We start from the raw sequence: 18,208 nt of genomic DNA, 5'->3' as shown, positions 1-18,208 counted from the left end.
GCCCTATCATACAACAAAAGTATATGCTCAACTATGTTCATAGCAGCATTGTTTGTAATAGCCAGAACCTGGAAACAACCTAGATGCCCTTCAAATCCAACAAATTCTTAATGCAAAATATCCAGGAAATCTGAGACACCATGAAAAGGTCAAACAAAGTAATAGTGATAAACAGAGAAAAATTATAGCTCAAATTCACAGAAAATATATTTAACAAAATCCTGGAAAAATCTTTTATAACTTAATGGAGAACATGCTCATGAAAGTTCCAGAAACTCACAGAATACCAAATAGGTTGGACCAATCATAATAATAATAATAATAAGTACCCTCAATGAAATAACCAAAGCACTGAACTGTAGTAAGGAGACCACTTCTTTTTCCCTGGCTGCTTAGCCCAAAAATAACTACTCAGAAACTGTATTATTTAAGACACTGCTTGGATCATTAGCTCTAACTACTTATTGGCGGGACTACATGGCTTCTCCTTACTCATCACTCTTCCTCTCAGCATTCAGCCTAGCTTTCCCACCTACCTAAGTTCTGCCCTATCAACAGGCCAAGGAAGTTTCTTTCTTTATTATTGGTATTTACACCATAGAGAAGGGAGTCCTGATGTGGGAATGATTTCTTATTAATAAAGAAACTGCCTAGACCCATTTCATAGGCCAACCCTTAGGTAGGCGGAGAAAACAGAACAGGATGCTGGGAGAAAGAAGCTGAGTCAGAGAGTCGCCATGGTTCTCCCACGCCAGACAGACGCAGGCTAAGATCATTCCTGGTAAGCCAGCTTGTGGGCTACACAGATTAATAGAAATGGGTTAGATCAATATGTAAAAGCTAGCCAATAAGAGGCTGAAACTAATGGGTCAGGCAGTGATTAAAAGAATACAGTTTCCGTGTAATTATTTCGGGGCATAAGCTAAGCTAGCCATGCGGGCGGCCGGATGCTGGGGACGCAGCTCTGCCGCTCTTATTTCAACAGAGTCCGTATCACTAAACATACCGAATAAAGAAAAACTATTAAGAGTTGCAAAGAAAAAAAAGAGAGAGAGAAAGGGGAAAAAAGAAAACAGAAAAAAAAGAGAAAAAAGAGTTGCAAAGAAAAAAGGTCAAGCAACATATAAAGGCCCATCTAACAGGATTAGACCCAACTTCTCAACAGAAAATATGAAAGCCATCTGGATAGACATTATACAGACTCTAAGAGACCATGGATGCCAGGATAATACTAAATCTAGCAAAGCTTTGTAACACCACAGACAGAGAAAACAAAATATTCCATGACAACACCAGATTTAAACAACACCTATTCACAAATCCAGTCCTACAGAAAACTAGAAAGAAACTCCAACCCAAGGAAGTTATCTACATGTACTAAAACAGAGGAGATAGATAATTGCACATCAGCAAAACTCACAGAAGTGAGACACAAACAAAATACAACCACCGCCATCAACAAAAATGAAAATAACAGGAACTCACAATCATTGGTTATTAATATACCTTAATATCAATTTTCTCAATTAGCATATCCAAAACACAGGCTAATAGAATAGATATGAAAACAGGATCCATCCTTATCCAGCATACAAGAAACACACCTCAACTTCAAAGAAAAATACTACCTCAGAGTAAAGGAATAGGAAAAGATATTCTAATCAAATGGAGTGAAGAAACAAGCTAGTGTAGCTATTGTGATATCTAAAAAAATAGACTTAAACTAAAATTAATCAAAAGAGATGAAGAGGAACATTTCTTTTTTCCCACAGGAAAAATCCACCAAGATAGAGTCTCAATTATGAACATCTATGCCTCAAATATAAGGGCACTCACATTTTTGAAAGACTCATTACTAGCGTTTAAATCACAAATCAAACCCCACACACTAATAGTGGGAGACTTCAGTATCCCACTCTCACCACTGGACAGGACTGCCAGACAGAAACTTAACAGAGAAATAAACTAACAGTTGTTATGAATAATTTGGGTTTAACAGACTTCTATGCAACATTCCATTCAAACACAAAAGAAAATGCCTTCTTCTCAGTACCTCATGAAAACTTCTCTCAATTAGGACACATATATTGGTAACAAAACAAACCACAACTGATAAAAAAAAATGGAATGACCCCATGTATTTTATGAGATTACCAAGGATTAATTTTGAATTCAACAACAACACTGATTGCAGAAAGTCCACTAACTCACAGAAATTGAATAACGATCAACTGAATATCCCCTGGATTAAAGAAGACAGAAAGAAAGAAAGAAAGAAAGAAAGAAAGAAAGAAAGAAAGAAAGGAAGGAAGGAAGGAAGGAAGGAAGGAAGGAAGGAAGGAAGAAAGGACTTCCTAAAATTCAATGAAAATGAATAAACAACATACCCAAACTTATGAGACACCTTGAGAACAATGCTAAGAGGAAAGTTCATAGCAATAAGCACCTACATAAACAACCTGGAGAAATCTCAACATAGAAAGTGAACTGCACATTAATCTTCCTCATAAACAATAATGCAAAAATACTCAATAAAATAATGGCAATCTGAATCCAAGAAAATATCAGAAAAATCACCCACCATGATCAAGTAGGCTTCATCCCAGAGATGCATGGATGGCTAAACATACAAAAATCTGGCAAAGTAATCTGCCACATAAACAAACTGAAATAGAAAAATCACAATATCATCTCATTAGATGCTGAAAAAGCATTTGACAAAATCCAACACCCCTTCATAATAAATGTTTAAGAAAGATCAGAGATACAAGGAACATACCTAAGAACAATAATGGCAATATATGACTAGTTAACAGCAGATATCAAACTAAGTGGAGAGAAATTCAAAGCAATTCCACTAAAATCAGGAAAAATGGAATGCTGTTCCCACTCTCAATATCTTTTCAACATAGTACTTGAAGCTGTAGCTAGAGCAATAAGACAATAAAAGGAAATCAACGGTATACAAATTGTAATGGAAGAAGTCAAACTTTCTCTATTTGTAGATGATATAACAGTATACAGAACCGACCCCAAAAACTTTACCAGGAAACACCTAAAGTTAATAAACACCTTCAGTAATATGGAAAGATACAAGACCATCTCAAAAATATCCATAGCACTCTTTATACAGATGATAAATGGGCTGACAGAGAAACCAGAGAAACATTACCCTTTACCATAGCTGCAAACAAGATAAAATATCTTGGAGTAACTCTAACCAAGAAAGCAAAAGATCTATATGAAAACGACATTAAGTCTTTGAAGAAAAAATTGAAGATTTCAGAAAAATGGAGATCTCACATGCTCTTGCATAGGTAGGATCAACATATTAAAAAATGGTAATCTTACCAAAGGCGTCTACAAATTCAATGCAATCCCCATCAAAATCCCAACCACATTCTTCACAGACCTTGAAAGAATCAACTTTATATGGAAAAACAAAAAACCCAGGATAGCCAAAACAATTGTGTACAATACCAGAACTTATGGAGACATCACCATCCCTGACATCAAGTTATGCTATAGTGTTATAGTAATGAGAACAGTTTGGTTTTGGCATAAAAATAGACAGGTGGATTAATGGAATTGAATCCAAGACCCTAATGTCAATCCTTATAAACATCTAATTTATTATAAAGAAGCTAAAATTATACAATAAAGAAAAATAATGCATCCTTAACAAAAGGTGCTGTTATAACTGGATACTTATATGTAGAAGAACATAAACAGAGCCGTATGTATTGCTATAAACAAAGCTCAGGTCCAAATGGATCAATGACATCAATATAAATCCAGCCACAATGAACCTGATAAAAGAGAAAGGAGGAAGTGGCCATGAACACATTGACACAGGAGACCACTTCCTGAACATAACCCCAGTAGCATAGACAGTGAGATCATCAATTAATAAATGGTACCTCCTGAAACTGAGATGTTTCTCTAAGGCAAATGACAAGGCATTAAAACAAATGGCAATATACAGAATGGAAAAAGATCTTCACAAACCCTACATCTGACAAAAGGCTGATCTCCAAAATATACAAAGTACTTAAGAAACTAGACATCAAAATACCAGATAATTCAATTAAAAAAATTTTGGAGGTAGGTGGCTGCTTGTTGGTTCCTGGCTGCCCAGATAGCTTAGACCTGAAATAATCACACAGGAACTCTATTATTAAATCACTGCTTGGACGATTAGCTCTAGCTTCTTATTTGCTAACTTGTACATATTAATTTAACACATTTAAATTAATCTGTATATCGCCATGTGGCTGTGGCTTACCAGCTTATGTCTCCAGGGGGCTCCATGGCTTCTTTCAGACTCCACCATTCTTTCTCCCAACATACAGCCTAGCTTTTCCAACCTAGTTCTGTTTTTCCATGCCATATGCTCAAAGCAGTTTTATTTATTAATTAATGAATAAAAGCAATACATAGACAGAAGGACCTCCCACACCAAAAAAAATGGGGTAGGAATCTAAACACAGAATTCTCAAGAGACAAGTCTCAACTGTCTGAAAGGCACTTAAGGAATTGCTCAACATCTTTAGCCATCAGGGAATTGTAAATCAAAACAATTCTGACATACCATCTTACACCTGTCAGAATGGCTAAGATCAAAAAAAAACATTAAAGGCAGCTCATGCTGGAAAGGATGTGGAATAAAAGGAGCACTCCTCTATTGCTGCTGGGAATTCAAACTTGTATAGCTGATTTGGAAATCAGTATGGAAGCTTCTTAGAAAATTGAAAATTAATCAACCTCAAGACACAGTAACACCACTCTTGGGCATATACCATAGGATGCAAAACTTATATCACAAGTGTATTGGCTCAACTATATTCATAGCAGCATTATTCAAAATAGCCAGAACGTAGAAGCAACCTAAATTCCTCTTAACAAAAAAGCTGGATAAAGAAACTTTGGTAACTTTATACAATGCAGTACTACTCAGCTATAAAAAAAAAAAACAATGGCATATTGAAATTTGCAGGCAAATTATTGGAACTATAAAAACAATCCTGAATGAGGTAATGCAGATCCAGAAAGATGAGTACAGTATTAACTCACTCATAAGCAGGTTTTAGTTGTAAAGCAAAGGCTAACCAGCCTATAGTCCACAATGCCAGAGAAACAAGACAGCAAGGAGGACCCTAAAATAATATACATGGATTTCTCCTGAGAAGGGAAAATAGACAAATTCTCCTGAGTAAAGTGGGAGAGAGCAGAGAGGGTTAAAAGGGAGTAGGCATGGGGAAATGGGGAGGGGAGGATAACATGAGTGATTGGGAAAGTCGAGTTGGGGGAAGGACAGAGGGGCAGAGCAAGAAAATAGATATCTTGATAGAAGGAGCCATTACATGGTTAATGAACAACCTGGCACTAGAGAAATTTCTAGGAATCCACAAAAATGACTCCAGCTAAGAATCTAAGCAATAGTGGAGTGGGTGCTTTTACTGCCCTTCCCCTGTAAGCAGACTTATGACTACCTTAATTGTCATCATGGTGCCAGTATGCACCACCCAGCAACTAATGGAAGCAGATGCAGAGAACCACAGCTAAGTACTGGAATGAGCTCCTGTACTTTAGTCATAGAGAGCAAGGAGCAATAATATGAGCAAAGGGGTCAAGACCATAATTGGGAGAACCACAGAAATAGCTGATTTCAGCAATGGGAGCTCACTATCTCTGGACTGACAGCTTGGAAACTTACATAGGACCAAACTAGGCCCCTCTGAATGTGAGTGACAGCTTTGTGGATTGGGCAGTTTGTTGGGCCCCTAGCAATAGAACCAGTATTTATCCCTAATGCATGAACAGGCATTTTAGAGCCTGGTGTTGGAAGTATTTTTATACATGTGTTGCTTTTATTGGTTAATAAATAAAGCTTCTTTGGCCTATGTCAGGGCAGAAAAGAGTAAGACGGGAATTCCAAACAGATGAAGGAGGAAAGAATGCTGAGTCAGAGACGACATGCAGCCTCCGAAGGAGACAGATGTCTGGGAATCTTACCAGTAAGCTATGAGTCTCATGGTAAAATGCAAAATAATAGCAATGGGTTCATTTAAGATATAAGTGTTAGTTAAAAAGACACCGATACTATTTGCCAAGAAGCATTTTAATTAATATAGGTTCTGTGTGATTATTTGAGTATTTCAGATCAGGGTGTCTGGGAACAAACAAGCAGCCTTTGCCTACAGAATCCCATTCTTTTTTTTCCTCTCTCTTTTTTTTTTTTAGTTTTATTTTTTTTTAAAGAAAACAAACCTTTTCACTTCACATACCAATCCCAGTTGTTCCCACTCCCTCCTCTCCTCTCATTCCCTCCCCCTCCGCCTACCCTCATCCACTCCTCAGAGAGGGCAAGGCACATTGCTTTGGGGAAGATCCAAGGGCCTCCCTACTATATCTAGTCTGAGCAAGGTATCCATCCAAAGAGAATAGGTTCCCAAAAAGCCAGTGCAAGCAGTAGGGATAAATCCTGGTGCCACTATCAGTGGCCCCTCAGTCTGCCCCAGCCATGCAACTGTCACCCACATTCAGAGGGACTATTTTGGTCCCATGCTGGCACCTTCCCTGTTCAGCTGGAGTTGGTGAGCTCCCATTAGCTCAGGTAGACTGTTTCAGTTGGTTTTTCCCCATATTACACCCTTTCTCTATATGGAGGAATACCTTGCTTAGCCTAGATATAGGTGGGAAGGCTTTGGTCTTGTCTCAAGTGATATGAGAGACTTGTTGGCTCCCAATGTGAAGCCTCACTGTCTCTGAGAAATGGATGGGAAGTGGGGTGGGAGGAAAGTGGTACAAGTAGGAGGAGGGGAGGGAGATGGAATTGGGATTGGCATGTAAAATGAAAAAGATTGTTTTAAAAATACAATAAAAAGGAATAAAAGCTCTTATTTTTATGACTGTCTATAATCTTTTTCTCTCCCATACCTATGTACATCCAAAACACACTGTGAACCATTTATAGTTTTTTTTCTCTGAATCTGTTTTTATTGTGTATCTGTCATCACTTTTTAATCACTGTTTTTAATTGGTAATCAGGGATGGCTATGACCAAGGTAGCTGCTTTTGCTGTTGTTTCTGCCTATGTTGGCTTTTCAACATGGTGTAGTTAGCAAGAAACTTTAGGGCTTACCCTACTCAATGCTGACAACGGTATCATGCAGCCTGCCTACAAACCATCTTTGTTTGTATGAGTAAATGTTAAATCTGTCACATCGTATGGTCTGATTAGCCTCTCTGTACTGAGGCCTGTGTGTGACTGTGCAAACCCTCCATACTGCTTAGCTCTTATGGCTCACAGCAGGCTCCATCTTACAAGCAGCTGTTGGGTGATGATGCATGTCTGCACTGCTGGTGCCATGAGAATGTAAGAGTTTGAAGCATATTGCTACTCCCTTTTTGTTTGTTTAGAACTATTTTTAAAGCTTTCTCAGGCCCTATGTAAATTTGAGAGCTTCACATTGTTATGCCATTTGTTACTGGAGGTTTTTCTTTTGCCCCTTAGTTCTTGAATAAACCACTCTGAGCTTTAATATTAATTACAAATTGTCTAGCCTATTAGCTCAGCCTTATCATTAGCTATCTCTCATCACTTAAATTAACCCATTTCTATTATTCTAAATTTTACCTCACATCTTGCTTCCCCAGTGACTGCTGGCATCTACCAGACTCTGCCTTATTTTCCCTGTCATTTGTTTGACTTTCCTACTTAGTTTTATTCTGTTCTGCCATAGACCAAAGCAACTTCTTTATTAACCAATGGTAATAAAACATATTCACAGAGAGAGTCATATCACATCACAGCATAGTATATAAAGTTCCAACATCTCTGAAAACACTGAAGTCTGTCTAAAGTCCCAAACTCTTTTTTATATGGACTCCTGTCAAATAAAGGGAAAAAGTTAAATATTTTTTCCTCCAAGAGTAAAGATCTTCACCACAGTCACAATCAAACTAAAATTCTTCAGTATAAAAAGTTCAGTGCTTTAAGACAATGAGGATGTTCTATCTGGAATTCACCAAGGCCAGCTGGCCTGGGTCTGAAAAAAGCATGGGATAAAACCGGCTGAACATAGCAGACAATGAGGACTACTGAGAACTCAAGAACAATGGCAATGGGTTTTTGATCCTACTGCACGTACTGGCTTTGGGGGAGCCTAGGCAGTTTGGATGTTTACCTTACTAAACCTGAATGGAGGTGGGCGGTCTTTGGACTTCCCACAGGTCAGGGAACCCTCATTGCTCTTCAAGCTGATGAGGGAGAGGGACTTGATCGGGGGAGGGGGAGGGAAATGAGAGGCGGTGGCTGGGAGGAGGCAGAAATCCTTAATAAATAAATAAATTAAAAAAAAAGGAAAGTTGGAGGGAAGGGATATGAGAGGGTTTGAGAGAGGAAAGAAAATGATGTAATTATATTTTAATAAAAATGGACCACCATGGCAAAAAAAAAAAAGTTCAGTGCTTGATATTTGGAAGGCATCAACATTCTCAGGGGCTTCAAATGCCTAGGCAGCTAGCTCGACTTCTCGGAATAGCCATCCACACATGCATTTTTTCTCCTAGGCCAGACCAGTTCTACTTCACAGCTGTTCTTGTCCTTGGCAGCTGTACTTGTGCCATAGTACTGGCATTTTTAAAATCTTGGGAATCTTGGGATCTTAGCAACAAGGCTGACTGAATCTTCACCAATAGCCTTTCTTTCAGCTACTCAGAGACTGTCACATGGTGCCAAGACTCAGCTTCTCTTCATGACTCATTCAATCTTGGGGCTTCAACAACAACTTCACTAATCTCTCCATGCTTCTTTTCAAGGACTCTGTCCATAACACACAGTGTCAAGTGTCGGTTTCTCTCCATGACTCCTTCAAACACTCAAAATCAATACACCTCAGTGATTATTATACTATGTAGTTCTGTTCAATACACCTCAGTGATTATTATACTATGTAGTTCTATTCAATACACCTCAGTGATTATTATACTATGTAGTTCTGTTCAAAGCACAAGACACACCCATGGCTCTTTCTCTGTGCTGACCATGTAGAAACACATTTCAGAAAATTTTGCCTCATGATATCGGCCTCTGCTTAATCACATTTGATTCTTTAGCTCCAGTGATGAGAATCAATTGTTGCATCAAAGTAAATATTTCACTGTAGCAGTTCTTAATACAAAATATCAAATAAACACAATAGAGTCTTTGTGAGATTTTTAAATTCTGAAACATTATAAGCCAGGCCTCTACCATCTGCACTGCTCTCAAAAGTATCTTCTAAGTTGCCAACAGCCCATTAAGTTTTGAACAAACACTCAATGGTTTTCTAGCCCAGAGCTCTCTCACATTTCTCCCTAGAAAATGGTCTGTTCTGTCACAACAATACCCCATGACCTGGTGCCAACTTCTTCATTAGTTATGGTTTATATTGCTATGAAAAATACCAGGATCAAAAGCAAGTTGGGGGAGAAAGGAATTTATTTCACTTTGCAAACATGTACTCCATCATTCAAGGAAGCCAGTGCAGGATCTTAAAGCTGGAAATGATTTAGAAATCACTGAGAAGTGCTGCTTATTAGCTTGTTTTACATGTCCTGTACAGCCTGCTTTCTTATAGCACCAAGAACCACTTTCCCAGTAGTGGCATCCAGGACAGCTAACTGTCCACAGGGAGCTGAAAATTCCTACATAAATCATTAATAAAGAAATTACACCACAGACTTGCCTACAAAACCAACATAAAGGATGAGTTTTATCAACTGACATTTCTTCTAGCTTTTGTCAAGTAGACATAAAGTAGGCTGTCTGTTTTGTATATGGACCAAAGAGTACGAGTAACCTTTCTATTGCTGTGCTAAAACACCAGGACAAAGACAACTTATAAAAAAACCAAACTAATGGGCTTACAGTTTTAGATGGGTCCATAACCATTATGCTTAGAAGCAAGCATTGGCAGCCGACAGGCAAGCAGGGCACTAGAGCAGTAGGAGCGAGCTTACATGCTGAGACATCAACCGCCAGGCAGAGAGAGCCAGTATTGAAAGGCAAGAGGTTTTGAAATGTCAAAGCCTATGCTCAGCAATACATCACTCCAACATGGCCACATTGTCCAACCAGGTTCACCAACTAGGGACCAAATATTCAAGTTTATAAGCCTGTAGAGTTCATTTTCATTGAAACTACCACAATCAAGTTCAGGACAGGCTCCAAAGCCACAGAGAAACCCTGTCTCGAAAAAACCAAAAAAAAAAAAAAAAAACAACTCCTTTGCTGACTACAACTTTGAGCTGGAATTTAACATAATTACGTTGGTTTTCTGAAAAAAAAAAAAAAACCTCGAATGTTGAGTTGGATAGAAATCAACTAAAAACTTTCTTAAACAGAAACTTTTTTTTCTAATTTTTAGATTATTAAACTTTTATCTGTACCAAAAAATTATAAACAAATTTCAGGTAACATACAGCCATATATAAGCTACTATAAGTTTCTAAGTTAACAATATTCTGGTTTAAATAACAAAATCTGAATAAGTTTTATACATGTTTGAGAACCGTCTCACATAGACCTTAGAATCAGAACTTGAAGTTTCTATTTAATTAATAAATCATGTAATTTTGTATTTTTACTACAAAATTTAGTTTGAGAAGTAAGGAAATATATAAAGAGCTTAGAAATTTGAAATAGATGCAGACTATCAATTTATCAATTCACGAGTCATACTTTAGTGCTAGGATCAAAACAAAACCAAAGTTTACTGAAAAAGACAGTACCATTCAGGACTGAACTCTGGGGTATCTCAACTCAAGAAGTCTATTTTTTTAAAGAGAAGGTCTGGAAAGAAAGGCCAGTAGCTGAGAGCACTTGCTGCCCTTACAGAGGACCTTACAGAGCCTACTTTATGTCTACTTGACAAAAGCTAGAAGAAATGTCAGTAAGGAAATAAACCTTACTGGTTTATTTCCCAGTACCTAGATCATGATGCTCACAATTACAAGTAACTCATATTCCATGTGGTTCTGTACCATCTTCCAGCCTCTCTGGTACCTATAACACATGCAGACACACATTTGTACACATAAAAATAAAAAGGTTTAAAAAGTGAAATATAAGAGAAAGAAACAAAACAGGAAAGGAACATGAGAGAAAATATTTTTCTGATCTCAAGAGGCATTGGAGTCTCAGGAACTTGTGAGAAGTTAGAGGACATGGTGAAGGGATGTATCATGCCATCACCAATGCTGAGGTAAAAGCATAAGCAAATGTCTAGAAGAGGCTTTCCAGTGAGTTAACCATGTAGTAATATCTTTTCAGTAGAATGAGGAGAAGAAGTTTTGTGAGCTAATTCCAGTCATAGTCATTAAGACAGTATCAGTTTTTTAAACCCAATATGGTGTGAAATATGACAAAGTACTATAGGATATTATGATTTTCTCAAATAAAAGAAGCCTGGGACATGACATTATTTACCACTTATCAGTGAAGCACAAACACAGCTGTCAGGTCTGTTCAGAACATGTGAGGAACACACTCTCACACACACAAACTTAGAAAACACCACCACTACCAGAAACTGTTCAGAGAATAAACTTAAGCACATGTATATTCATGAAATGTTCTAAAAGTTTCAATGAAACTCTAATCACTGGTTTGATGAATGCTGTAGGATTCCCTGCATATGCTGTGAAAGTCATTGGTTAATAAAGAAGCCTATGACAGAACAGAATAGAGTTGTGATTCTCTTCATAATTTGTCTTTAAAGCTTGTCAGAGGGGCCAATGGTTTTCTCTTCAAAATGTAAAAAATTGCAAACAAAAGCATATTTTAGGTAGATACTATTTATCATCTTTTTCACATAAGCTCTCTTTTGATGTATGGAGAAATTGATTCCAAGCCCACAAGAATTCACCAGTGTACATAATTGAGGTAAAACGTTTCATTTTTGGAGACTAAGATTTCATCAGAAAGGCATGGCTACATTGCCAGCTGCTTTTAGGTGAGTGTGATGCAAATAGCACATCACAAAACCAACCTCTCACACTGTGACCCAATGCATTTTTCTGAAGTCCTTCACAGGATCACTGATTTAAAAGACCCAGTGTATTTTCCTAGGGCAAGTAAGAATTGTGATGAACCCTGGCCACAGCTTAAAAGGGATTCTTGTTTCAAAAGCTATAAACACTAGAATACTTTGCTTTGCACCACTGACATCCACTGCATCCTTACCCTACTCCTCTCATACTGAACTACAAAATGCTCTGCCAGGTAGCAGTGGAGAACTATTCTGATTACTCCTAATAGTGTTTGTGACTAACTCGTCATGTATTCTTCAGGAGTTGGGGTATTACCAATTCTTTAATCCAGCACAGACAGCTTAGATACATAAAGGTATAATAGAAAATACACTAGATGTGATACACAAGGAACCTAAGTCAGCCTTCAGGGGCTGACTTTTGCTTTGAATATGATAGGTTTCTTTTGTGATGTGTTACTTGAATCCACTGTCCATAAAAGCAGCATTACCATGCCTTTCTGATATAATCTGAGTCTCCTAAAAGGAAATATTTTTCATGAAACCTCAGTTCTGTACTTTTAAGAATCCTTGCAGGCTTTGGAATCAAATACTTCACAAAGCAAAGGCAGCAGTGTGTTTTCTGAGTTTTTTTGACTTTCAGCTTCTTGGCATTTTCTAAAAGCCCTGAACTCTGTGGCAAGAAGATGATCCTTCTGTCTAGATAAAAACAAAGATGCTCCATTATCTCTTAGGTAAATAGAGAGATGATTCTACCCTTGTCATTAAGGGTCTGATTCTGCCGAATAGGAAAAATCCAAATTAGTATGGAGAGCAAGATGATAAAGTGTAAAGAAAGGCTGATGAAGCATAATAGAGGAGGAGATATGTCTGTCTGTCATCTACAAATCCAACTATCTGTCATCTACCTACCTAAATACTTATCATCTTTCTATTATATTTTATCAAACTCTTCAATATTTATTGGTTTATATTTGGATATAATTTTACATTAAATTAATTTAATAAATTTAATGAGTTGCTTGTATCAACTATAAGGAATGTTGTGTGAGAAGGTAACATTTTGAGCTGAATTTACAATGAATACCAGTTTACTAAGTCTCAAAGTGAAATATGATATGGTTGTGCAGTTAACAATCCACAAAATTTTTGGAATTAATGAAGTAAAAGAAAAGGACAATGGAAGTTTCAGAACCATAAGAATTCTTTAACATCATGAACATTTAAAGAAAAATTTAATGGCGAATAAATAGTTGCAACTTATGCATTTAGTAATCTGTCATAGAGTATATATGCAAACATATCAATATCATCTATATGTCAATCTATCTATCACCTATGATCTTTCTATCTATCCATATATTTCTCTGTGTATCCAGGTTTTTATGTGTGTACATACATATCTAGCTAACTAGCTAGTTATCATCTATAACTCTAGTTTTTATGGATCTTTCTAATATTCTTTTATTATATCAATTCTAAATTTACTGGTCTAATTTGGGAACACTTTCATGTTGAATTATTTTAAAGTGGAACAGATCTATATTAATTATTAGCAGAAAATTCTTTCTTCCCAAGTGCCATTGTGTGCTGTACTTTTCCCCCATGAGTCTGCCAGTTGCAATAGGTTTACATTTACACTTCATTGAAACAGGAATGAAAAACCCAGAACAAAATGATGGGGGAATTTTTAACTTTTAAAACTCATAAGTGAGACAATAGGCTGCTGATGCAAAGCAATTTTATTCACCAAAGCTGGAACTTAAGAGTTGAATGGAATTTATTGACTAAAATGAGGTATAAATTCAATCTATAAAGAATAAAGTTGAGAAAAATCATATGAAGTGTCATTTTTATTCCATATAAAGAACTTATGACTGTTTGTGCCCTCAGGAATAAACTTCAAAAGAAATACAGAAAAGAACTCAGAAGCTCAAGTGATGCTTAGACTCATATCTTAACAAACGATAGGGGTGGGGAGTCAATGATTACTGTGGTTAGTATGTTGTCTAGAGAGGTCTTGATTCCGTACTAAAGCTATAACTGTAATTAAAGAGATGAAAATAAAGTAGGCTGTTGTTATCTAGTAACAATTTTTACTTTGAATTATCAGGAATGATTCAGTGGAATAAAAGTCAAGGATATAGCAAATATATTGCATACCACAATTTTTGAAATTTATTATAAACTCTTTTGTGACACAAGATTCAATTTGATTAGAGCACAAAATAAGCCTAAATGTCAGTGTGGAATGCAACCATTGTATTTCGCCCAAGTATCACAAATTAAAAGTTGAAATTTCAATTCAGTTCCCCAATGATTTTTATATATGTGAATATTTGTGTGCATAATAAAATTTGTATGAAAAAAAGACACGGCAATTTTCCCTCTCATGCTGAGGACAGGATTCAGGTTCCCCAAGCTTAGGCAGGTATGGTACCACTGTGCTTAACCCCCAGCTGCTGTCTGTTTTTGTTTGTCATGCACTCTTCACTTAAAAACCAAGCTTCCAGCATTCTTCTTGCCTATTATGACAATATTAATTATTTCATTGATTACCTTCTTTTTCTTCATAAATTCTTCACATCCTCTTCTGTGGTTAGTAATTCCAGACTCTGAGCAATGTCAACCATTCTCATGTATGTTTATAAGATTTTGTGAAGTGAGTTTCCTTAAGAAACCATGCCTGTGTTAGTGAAGAATTCTTGACTTATTAGAACATCTATCATTGTGGAATAATAAATTTTACAGAGTATGCTGGAGAGATAGCTGTCACTGAGGTCCTTATTTACAAGGATAATCTAATTTAGATTCTAAAACTCACTTGGAAATAAAGACTTGATGAAACAACCATAAGCATTTGTAAACCCCTATCCATTTTTGAATATAGAAGGTTATTTGGGACACACTGGTCACTTAACCTAGCTGAGTCATTGAATTCAATAACTGAGTCAGAGAACCTGTCTCTAAAACTATAGGACAGCCAATTTGGGGAATAGTACCTTAGAATGACCTTTAACCTCCACATGCATACACACAGGCATTTGAATCTTCATATACTCATGCACTTGCAAAAACATGAAAACGCAAGTATACATGCCCATACATTTGAACATAAAAGTTACTAATCAAAATAGATATTTATGTCTAGTTATAATTATGTCATAGTTACTGTTTCTATTGCTGTGAAGAGACACCATGACCATGGCAATACTTACAAAATAAAAAAATTTAATTGGGGTGGCTTACATTTTCAGAAGTCTATTACCTTTCTGGTGTAACATGGTGGCATACAGGCAGACAAGGGCCTGGAGAAGTATCTGAGAGTCTACATATTGACTCACAGGCAACAGAAAGTGGTTTGAGTCTCAGCCTGAATGAAACTTGAGCAAAGGGAAGTCAAATTTTACCCAAACCATGACACACTTCTTCCAACAAGACCACACTTAAGTAGGACAAACCACACCTAATAGCGCCAATCCCTATGAACTTTGGAGGTCAATTGCACTCAAACTACCGCAGTATCTTTATAGCAATTTATCATTCATCTCTGTATCTGGCTACCTGTAGAGTAACAGATAAAATATTTGGAATGAATTCCTACCAACAAAAGTGCTAAGAATGTAATCCTAGAGAATCTGAAAACTATAGCACGGTGCATGTTAGGATTTCTATTGCTGTGAAAGAAACCATGGCCACGACAACTCTTACCAAAGACAAATATTTAAAAAGAGGTGGTTTACGTTTTCATTATCATCATGGCAGAAAGTGGAAACATGCAGGCAGACACCTTCATCAGAAGGCAACAGGAAATATAATGAGATACTAAGTCAGCATGAGTAAATAAGATACTTCAAAGCTGGCCCCCACAGTGGCAGGCTTCCTCCAACATGGCCGTACCTACTCTAACAAACCACTCTTCCCAATAGTTCCATTCCCTATCAGCTTATGAGGGTCAATCACATTCAAACTACCACAGAGAATGTTACCCACTGCTTTACAACTTGCCAACTTGATAGTAATTTCATTGATTTGTGACTTTCTTTTTCTGTGAATATACATGTTCATAGCAACTATTTTTATGCTACTTTATGAATTTAGAACCTTTTAAATTCATGGTCACCTGAAACATGGTCACCTATATTTATCTCAGAATAAACAATCTCTTATTTTTCATGTGGAAAAAGGTATGCTTTGTGTCAGCATATACATATGTAGCTCTATCAAAAAAGTGCATTTGACTGCTAATTTTGTTTATTTTTATCTTTCACTAGGGGAAATTATTTCTTTCTTGAAAATCTTGATATTGTCTTTGATATGTCTTTCCAAGAGATATTATGTCTGTATCCTAATCTGTGTTAAGCATATGTTTTTGGTCACGAATTAATAAATGTTTTTAAAAAACAAATTCATTTTTAAGAGTTAGTTATTCATTTATCCAGAAAAACATTGCTCATTAATTTAATAATATAATTATTTCCTTGGCAGATATATTCTTTTTTATTTTGACAAGAAATCATGATAGGGAATTAGAATTTTTTCTTATTACTTAATGAAATATTAATATTTCCTTTAAATGAATATGGGATACATTTCAGTAATTTTTCATAGAATTTTAGTGTCATTTAAATTGAATTTCTAGGGCATGGACAGTTGTACTTGTAAATTTAAAATATAATTTGGAATAAAGATTTAATCTGCAACTTCCTAATATGAAACTACAATCATGATAGTTACTTCAGTCTATACATTGGGGCTGGGATTCAAAAGTACAAGAGAAAGTGTGGTGTTTGTCTTTCTGTGTTACCTCAATTAGCATATAGTATTTTCCAAAAGGCAGCAAAGCATAAGGGACCAGAAAGTAAAATGGAGAGGAGCTCTAGGGAGGACAGCAGGACACAGGCACTATTAAAAAAAAAAACTTGAGGGACTTCATCTGGGGAGAGGGAGGAAGCAGTGATAAATAACACCAATAATGTTTGAAAAATGTTGGGAAATTTATTTTATGCTTAATTAAAATATACAGATAAGTCCATGACCATATATATTTGTGTGTGTGTGTATGATATATGTATATATATATATACATACATATATATCTCTTTTCAGCATATATATATGCTGAAAAGAGGAATAGATTGATATCTACATAAATTGATGGTATATAGATGATAGATAGATAGATAGATAGATAGATATAGATAGATAAAAGGGGAAGAGAGATTAAGTGATGCCATTCAATGATACTGCTCTCTCCAAAGTCATAGACTATTTAAGAAAACCCTTAGTGTTTTGGTTTGAAAGACTCCCTTTGTGTTGATAATGAGGTCATCCAAGAGACTCCCCAAACAAAAGAACTTTTTGTCAACCTTTAAGAACTTGAAAACAAGAACTCTTTGCTAGAGAAATCACATACTTCAGACCTGAGGGTTGGAGGAAACAAGCTGGAACAAAACTAGTAGTCATCTTATTGAGGACTACCTCTAAAAATACTTAAAGGTTCTATGCAACCAATCAAAAGGGTGGATTAAAGTTATAAAGTCTAATAACCACACAATGACGAGACAAAAGAAATTCACATTGTTATAGTAATACCATTTTTAACATGCAGATAGCCAATAACTCTTAAATAGAACATAATTTCCATATGACAGGAAGTAATTCATTACTGTTACTGAAAAACTGATAAGCTATTTTTGGGTGAAACTGCCAAAGACATTTTAGGATAATATATTCCTTCCATTTTTTTAAACTAATATAGTTCCTACTGAATTATTCTTATCCTTACACCCACAATAATTGTAAGTCTCATCTATCACCAAAGAAACTTTGTTTTGTACAGATGGTGATTATTTAAGAGATCTACAACTAATCAAAATGCAAAGAACAATTGATGTGGGATACCCAATTGATATATCTACAAGGTAGCCTATACACTTAAGGCTTTTTAAAAAAAAAACCCATAGAATTGGGCATATAAAGATTGTAAAAGCAAGAGGGCTGGGATGTCTGTTGTGAGGTAATATATTCTAGATGAGATATTGAAGCTGTACTCATATAACCTCAATAGTGTGGTCTCCAAAAAGTCAGGACTTGCATAATGAGAGCATCAGGTGACTTGTCAATGTAGATGGGAGAAATGTCATAATTTCTTTTTTTTTTTTTTTTGGTTT

Source organism: Microtus ochrogaster, linkage group LG5 (genome assembly GCF_000317375.1).
Source record: "Microtus ochrogaster isolate Prairie Vole_2 linkage group LG5, MicOch1.0, whole genome shotgun sequence".
Taxonomy (NCBI): domain Eukaryota; kingdom Metazoa; phylum Chordata; class Mammalia; order Rodentia; family Cricetidae; genus Microtus; species Microtus ochrogaster.
Note: the sequence above shows the minus strand (reverse complement) of the source record.